At 40.4% G+C, this 8085-nt stretch overlaps 1 protein-coding gene across 1 annotated transcript in view; it reads left to right on the top strand.

Annotated features, from left to right (window-relative positions):
• Window positions 1–8085, top strand: part of LOC145511662 (uncharacterized) — a 703222-nt gene that overhangs the window by 146526 nt on the left and 548611 nt on the right. The gene's annotated exons all lie outside the window — the stretch shown is intronic.

The raw sequence follows: 8085 nt of genomic DNA, 5'->3' as shown, positions 1-8085 counted from the left end.
TATTCACACACACCAGATATCCTGGACTAAAATTCAAAGTTGACACTGCCAACTGTGGACAAATCACATCAGCTTCCATGTAAAAGCATGGGAATAACCATCAGTTCAGTTCAGTCGCTCAGTCGTGTCCGACTCTTTGAGACCCCATGGACTGTGGCCAGGCTTTCCTGTCCATCACCAACTGCTGGAGCTTACTCAGACTCATGTCCATCCAGTCAGTGATGCCATTCAACCATCTCATCCTCTGTCGTCCCCTTCTCCTCCTGTCTTCAGTCTTTCCCAGCATCAGGGTCTTTTCCAGTGAGTCAGTTCTTCTCATCAGGTGGCCAAAGTATTGGACCTTCAGCTTCAGCATCAGTCCTTCCAATAAATATTCAGTGCTGATTTCCTTTAGGACTGACTGCTTGGATCTCCTTGCAGTCCAAGAGACTCTTCAAGAGTCTTCTCCAACACCACAGTTCAAAAGCATCAATTCTTCGGTGCTCAGCTTTCTTTATAGTCCAACTCTCACATCCATATACATAATTACTGGAAAAACCATAGCTTTGACTAGATGGACCTTTGTTGGCAAAGTAATGTCTCTGCTTTTTAATATGCTGCCTAGGTTGGTCATAGCTTTTCTTCCAAGGAGCAAGTGTCTTTTAATTTCATGGCTGCAGTCACCATCTGCAGTGATTCTGGAGCCCAAGAAAATAGTCTGTCACTGTTTCCATTGTTTCCCCATGTATTTGCCATGAAATGATGGGGCCAGATGCCATGATATTAGTTTTCTGAATGTTGCGCTTTAAGCCAACTTTTTCACTCTCCTCTTTCACGTTCATCAAGAGGCTCTTTAGTTCTTCTTCACTTTCTGCCATAAAGGTGGTGTCATCTGCATATCTAAGGTTATTGATACTTCTCCCAGCAATCTTGATTCTAGCTTGTGCTTCATCCAGCCTGGTATTTCACATGATGGGAAACCTTTGGGATTGTTGACAGTGTTAAGTGAGATTCTGAGTATAAAGTACTTATAGTTCAAAGCATAAGTATTCAATAAATGTCTTCACATGTGTAACAGTGAGAAGAAATAGGTAAAGAGAGAAGTAAGGAATAAAGTTGTCCTAGGACAGAGGCAGTAGGAATATTAAGGGACAGAAACAAGAAAAGGCCATAATAACAAAGTTGAGAATAGCCTGAGAGATTGAAGGAAAATCAAGATAATTTCATACCATGGAAGCCACAGGAAGCACAGGTTATTTCAGAAAGGAGCTCTTGGTGAACAGTGTCGGATGCTGCTGTAAAAGGAGGTTATTTTAATTTAAAGAATAGGAATATTCAGTGGAAAATTCTTGCCTGACATCCTGTACAAAAAATGGTGAAGTGAGACAGCAACTATGTGTTCAATCCAGGAGCTATGCTGACTTTTTCCTTTGCAACAGAATATCTGATTTTAATAGATATCAGTGTGAAGATATGTCTCAATCTTCATTACGTGTTGGCAAGGCTGTTTTACTGGGTCATAGTCATTGGGTTAGAAGCATGGGTGACATGTGAGGCTATTGGCAGTTACATCTAAAAGAAGGGAGCCATCTGAATAACATGATAACCAATGAAACAAACAGGCAACCTGTGGAATAGGAGAAAATATTTTGCAAACCATAATATTCACATAAAGGGCTAATATCCAAAATATATAAGGAACTTATACCACTAAATAGCAAAAGGACAAATAATTCATTTAAAAATTGGACAGAGGCTCTCAATAAATATTTTTCTATAGAAGACATAAAAATGGCCAAAGAGTCCATGGAAAAATGTACCACATCACTAACCATCAGGGAAATGCAAATAAAAATCACAAGGCAATATCACCTCACACCTATTAAAATGGCTGTTATCAAAGATAAAAGATAAGAGTTGGCTACAGTGTGGAGAAAAGGGTACCTTTGTGCACTGGTGGTAGGAATGTGAATTGGAACAGCCACTGTGGAAAAGAGTATGGAGGTTCCTCAAAAACTTAAAACTACCATATTATCTAGCAATCAAACTTCTGAATATATATCCAGAAGAATTGAAATGAGGATTTCAAAGAGATATCTACACTCACATGTTCATTGCAGCATTATTCACAATAGCAGAGATCTGTCATCGACAGATGAATGGATAAAGAAAATATGGTGCATGCATGTATTTCAGCCTTTAAAAAGAAGCAAATTCCATCCCTTGTGATAACAAGGATAGACCTACAAGACGTTATGCTAAGTTAATTTAGTCAGTCACAGAAGATCAAATGCAGCCATGATCCATCTTATATGAGGGGTCTAAAATAGTCAAATATATAGAAGTAGACAATAGAATGTTGGTTACCAGGGAATGGAGACAGAGGTTTATGGGGAGTTGTTCTAATGGATAAAAGTTACAGTTATGCAAGATGAGAAAGTTCTAGAGATGTGCTGTACAATATATCGGTATAGTTAATAAGATATTGTATACTTAAAAATGTGTTAAGAGGGTTAATCTCATATTGTATCCTTAATACACACAGACACACACACTCACACAACCCCAAAGGGACACAAGGAAATTGCTGGAGGTGATGAATACATTTATTACCTTGATTGTGATGATGGTAAAATGAGTATATACATATGTCCAAACTCACCAAATTGTGTACATTAATTGTGTGCAGTTCTTTGTATACCAGTTATTCTTCAATAAAACTTGAGGGGTGGACAAAAAGAAGAGAGCCTCCAATTTCTCCTTCCAACTGGAATGCAGACATTGTGGCTGCAGCTCAAATGAGCTCTTATTTGGGGACATTTTTTGTCACATGGGGCTGAATCTAATTCTAGCTTCTGAAGTGGCAACTTTGGAATTTGCCCTGAGCTCCATTTAGTTCTTCCTGATTCCAACGTAGGTTCTCCTAATACAGTGATTTACCACCTCTCCTTTAAATGATCCAAAAAACAGACCAGAGCCCCTTTTGACCTGGTCCACCATCCCCAGCGGCACCACAAGCTCTTGTGTAATCTCAGGAGTGGAGTTACCTTTGCTTCTGTTACCACAGAAAGTGCTCGCCTCTGCACTTTCTAGAACCTGGGCATGCTCAGTTTTTCAGTCATGTCCGACTCTTTGAGACCCCATGGACTGTAGTTTGCCAGGCTCCTCTGTCCATGGAATTTTCCAGGCAAGAATGCTGGAATGGGTTGCCATTTCCTCCCCCAGGGGATCTTCTTGACTGAGGGATTGAACCCCTGTCTCCATCTCCTCCATTGGCAGGTGAATCTTTACCACTGAGCCACCTGGGAAACCTACCACCTAGGAGATGAACAATTCTGGGATGTTTTGTGGAGTTAGGACACTGTGCTAGTTGAATCAAAGGTTACATGTCACTATTGTTAGTCTGAACCTAAAAGCCAATATTTGAGAGTACACTGACTGGAAAGCAGTGGACACTCAGGGTAGGAAAGAGAGAAATATAGATTATGGAAAGATATAATGGAAGGAAAACCCCTCTCAAGTCAGCACAATGGAAACCAGATTTGCTTTGTGTTTACATAGTTTAGTGGGCTTAAGCTGGTCTATAACCCGTTTCACTCTTAAACTCGTAAACTTTTCATGAACTCACATGTGCCATAGAAAAGCTTCAAACTAACTAGATACATTTGGAAATTTTACCACATGGGACCTAGAAAAGCAAAGGATTGTGTGTAAACCATCACTGACATGACCTTGGCCTGCCAGTAGAGATGTTGAAATGCCCATTTGTGCACAATTTATTCATGACTACAACCTAAATAGCATATTTAAAAGCAGAGACATTACTTTGCCAGCAAAGGTCCGTCTAGTCAAGGCTATGGTTTTTCCAGTGGTCATGTATGGATGTGAGAGTTGGACGGTGAAGAAAGCTGAGCGCTGGAGAATTGATGCTTTTGAACTGTGGTGTTGGAGAAGACTCTTGAGAGTCCCTTGGACTGCAAGGAGATCCAACCAGTCCATCCTAAAGGAAATCAGTCCTGGGTGTTCATTGGAAGGACTGATGTTGAAGCTGAAACTCCAATACTTTGGCCACCTCGTGCGAAGAGTTGACTCATTGGAAAAGACCCTAATGCTGGGAAGGATTAGGGGCAGGAGGAGAAGGGAACGACAGAGGATGAGATAGTTGGATGGCATCACTGACTCGATGGACATGGGTTTGGGTAAACTCCGGGAGTTGGTGATGGACAGGGAGGCCTGGCGTGCTGCAATTCATGGGGTCGCAAAGAGTCGGACACGACTGAGCGACTGAACTGAACTGAATAGACTATATTTTTCACTTCAGCCACTCATGTCAAGAATATTCCGTCTGGATACAGAATTATTGAATTTAAACAAACACTTATTGGGCACCTATAATTGGTCCAGCTAACAAGCATTTAGGTTGATTTAGACTATTGCCTACACCTAATTAGTATTCCAGTTTAACAAACTATGCTAACTGGTCCCTGAAGGTTCATTAGTAAAGGTTTTCTTTGCTTCACAAATGCTCAGTTAGAATTCCATACTTAAGAAATGCATGAATTAAATCACCACTTCACACTGAAGAATCGTTCCTCCCCCAAGTTTAGAGAACTTGTGTGCCCTGGTCAGCTGTTTTAGGTATTTAAGCACTTAATGTCTCTTTTTTCCCTAAGTGTCACATATATTGCCTTCCAAAGTCTGCTATTCAGACACATTTAGCAGGGATCAGGAGATGTTTATAAACACCATTAATGAGAGCATGAGGCTTTAAATAAGCAAACATGGTTTGGGATGGAAAGGTTCAAGCTGTGTATGAATTTGCCTATTGTTTATGGTGGGTTGTCTCACAGTTACATAAGCTGATAATGGTTGATGGTTATTCTTTTCTTGTGCTTGAAGTCAATATTCTCCTTCTTTTCGAGTTGTATAGCCATCAAACTAGCAAAAACTTATTATAAGGGCTTTGTGATCATTGATACTTCAAGGTGAGTTGTAAGTGAGACAGAATAAAGTGAATAATTCACCTGTCAGAATTTTCAGTACCCTTGTCTGCTACGACTTCTTTTGAAGTTTGTTTGTTTCAAACTTTTCATGGAGTACTGGATGGAAAGCCTTCTGCACTACTGTTAATGGTCTAAAGCATGGTCTTCAGATTCGGTGGGATGTTAGAATGATTGCATACTTGTTTAAAAATACGAGTATTGGCTACATTGACTCTGCCCCAATCTACCGCTTCAGTATCTAAGGGGATGCCTGGGAAACTCTTTCACGTTACACATTTTTTTTGTCTCTCTTTCTTACCCCTTCTTCCCTTAGCCCCTCAATTCCATTTGTATTTTGATATAATTTATTTTCCCACTTCCCACCTTACCTTATTTAAAACTTCTGATCTAAAAAACAGGGTCCTTCATCGATTGCTTTAGAGAGAATCATCTTACAACCAATTTTGTTTAGTTAGGGTAATGATGTAAAGTGAAAATACCTATATTTTAAAATGTTAACACATATTCTGAGAGGTAAAACTATTAAGGTATGGTAAGCCAATGGCATTTCTCTTAGGAGAACATCATGTACAGATTGAATTTTGAGCAGATTTTTGAGGAGGAGTAACAGATAATGGTGTGGCGGAGAAGCGGGCAGGCATCTTGTATTTTGGCAAAGGATGAAACAGACAAATCAGGGGCGAGGGATTGAAAACATTCAGGAGAGCAATAATGTTGGGAGAAAGTACTGACTTGTCCCTGGCCAAGTTTTCAGAAAGGACCAATTATGACAACAGCTCCTACTCTCACTCACTTTTTCCCAAGGTCAGAGAGGTGAATGAGTGATGAGACTGGATCTAGGATCAATCAATCAATCAATCTCCCCTCCCCCCACCTTCTTTCTCTTCCTTAGGCTAGCCTCTACAGTGCAGTATCCTCACCACCTCTCCCTCAGGTGCTGTCCCTACCCTGCCTGGGACTGGTTGGCAATTCAAGAGAAAGGCAAAGGAAAACCATATTCTATAACCTAGCTGATATTCTAGGATAAGGCTGATATTTTACCTTCATCCCTTTGAATTTTCTGTACCTATTTCTCATTGTATTTGTTCTGCTGGGTTAAAAGAAAGGCAATAGTATGTCCTTTAAATCTCAGTGCATGGTCTAATTGCAAAAGAAGTAGAGAATTAAGGTAAACCTACTTGTCTCCCTGAAACTCCGCTTTCATCATGTCAGTCTCTGTTTATCTCCTTCATATGATTCCAATCATCTCCACAAAAAGTCTCCGTTTCTCTGACTTCTCAAGGCTTCCCATTTTTTACGTCTACTTTGCTTAAACAATCTTATTTCTCACTGTGTGGAGCAGATCCGTCATGGTCCTTGCCATCCTCAGGGCCCTTTCTAAGGGGAACTGTTGTTCCTACTTAGGCGGCAGTCTTTAGGTATCCATTTCCGTACCATATGACTCCTGGTCCCAGCTAATGATTAGGCATGTGACCCAAGGGCAACCAGTGTGTACACTGACCAGCAGTATATCCCCTGACTTTGTGCAAAAAGCTCTGCTCAAACAAGGATGAAAGTAATAAACTGGGATGATCAGAAAGTGTTTCTCAGGACTTTGAAGGGGAAAGAAAGAGTGAATCAGGCAGTAATCTAAGGGAACAGGGTAGTTGGGAGCTAGACAAGAAATGAACTCGAAGAGAAGCAGAGACTGAGAGAGGCTGGTGGTGTTGGAAGGGATGACTGAAGAAGCTTTCATTTCAGGACCATGAAACCTTATGCACCATCTTTCTACCATAATTTATTTGACCTCAGAAGATGTGCTTTTCCCCACAAGTTGCTCACAAATTTGCACATAAGCTCTGGACTCCTGAACATGCCTGATGGGGTCCTGCATGTTGTGTTCATGTCCTACCTTTTCTCAGCTCTTGCCTCTTTTCCATCCATGCATTGAGCATTGTCACATTGTCCTTGAAGCTTTTCAAAAGTGCCAAGTTATTTCCAACCTTGGAGTTTTCCTACAGGTTCTTCCCACGCTGTGAATTCTTTTACCCCACCTCACTCACTCCCAACACATTTATTTCCCTTCTGGCTTCCTCTTCATTTAAATTCCAGGTGAACTGTTACTCCCTTGGACCTTCCCAAGTGAAATGTGATCTCTGTTTTATTCTGAGCACTTCCTGTTCCATCCTTTCATAGCAATAGTCATCCTTTGCAATGATATCTTTATTTGCACATTTATTTATGTGATGACTACTCCTTCCATTAGTCTAGAAGCTACATGTGGAATAAGGAGAAGGCGCATATTTCTTCACTACTGTGTTCTTAGCATTTAGCTCAATGCCTGGGACATTGTAGATTTTTAATAACCATTAAATGAATGAATGAATGAAATATATTAAATGACTTCCCCACTTTGGCTCAATCCTATCTACCTTTCTTAAATCCAGATGTAAGATCCTTCACTCCTTTCTCTATCTCAGTGCTTCTTTTTTCTTCTGTCTTTTAATTACGTTTATAGTTCAATTACTAAAATGCTTTTGACATATATTATTATATCATTCGTTATTGCTTAATTGTTTTATGCATGCTTGGTTAATTTATCCACTGATGAAAGCAGGGACTGTGACACATGCCATGGATCCCCTCCTTCCTCAAAGTGCCTAACACAGTACCAGACATGTTATAAAAATTTAATAAATACTTGGCAGCCTGAATCGAGTCCATTTCAGTGACTGCACCAAAAGACTGAGATATGGGATGCTGTGCAGTTCTAGAGACTTACATTTAAGTCTCACGTGTTAGGAAAAAATTTCATCAGGATAAGGAGCTGTGCTTTCTGTCATCCTTGTCCTAATGACTGAGAAATAAAGGCTCACAGACGAAGATCTGGAGTAAGCCCTGGGGAAGTTTTAAAGTCCATCTAAAAACATACTCCTAACATGTGTTTCAATTAAAACTTTGACAACTAAGACCTGCTTTATGCTTTGAATACTAATAATCAGATTCATTGGTTCCCTTTGTATGGAAAGGGAAGTCGCTCAGTCGTGTCCGACTCTTTGCGACCCCGTGGACTGTAGCCTACCAGGCTTCTCCGTCCATGGGATTCTCCAGGCAAGAATACTGG

Source organism: Giraffa tippelskirchi, chromosome 6, assembly GCF_054371585.1.
Source record: "Giraffa tippelskirchi isolate mGirTip1 chromosome 6, T2T-mGirTip1v1.2.pri, whole genome shotgun sequence".
In the NCBI taxonomy this organism is placed as follows: domain Eukaryota; kingdom Metazoa; phylum Chordata; class Mammalia; order Artiodactyla; family Giraffidae; genus Giraffa; species Giraffa tippelskirchi.
The sequence above is the reverse complement of the archived record's forward strand: the minus strand, read 5'-3'. Positions and strand labels throughout refer to the sequence as shown.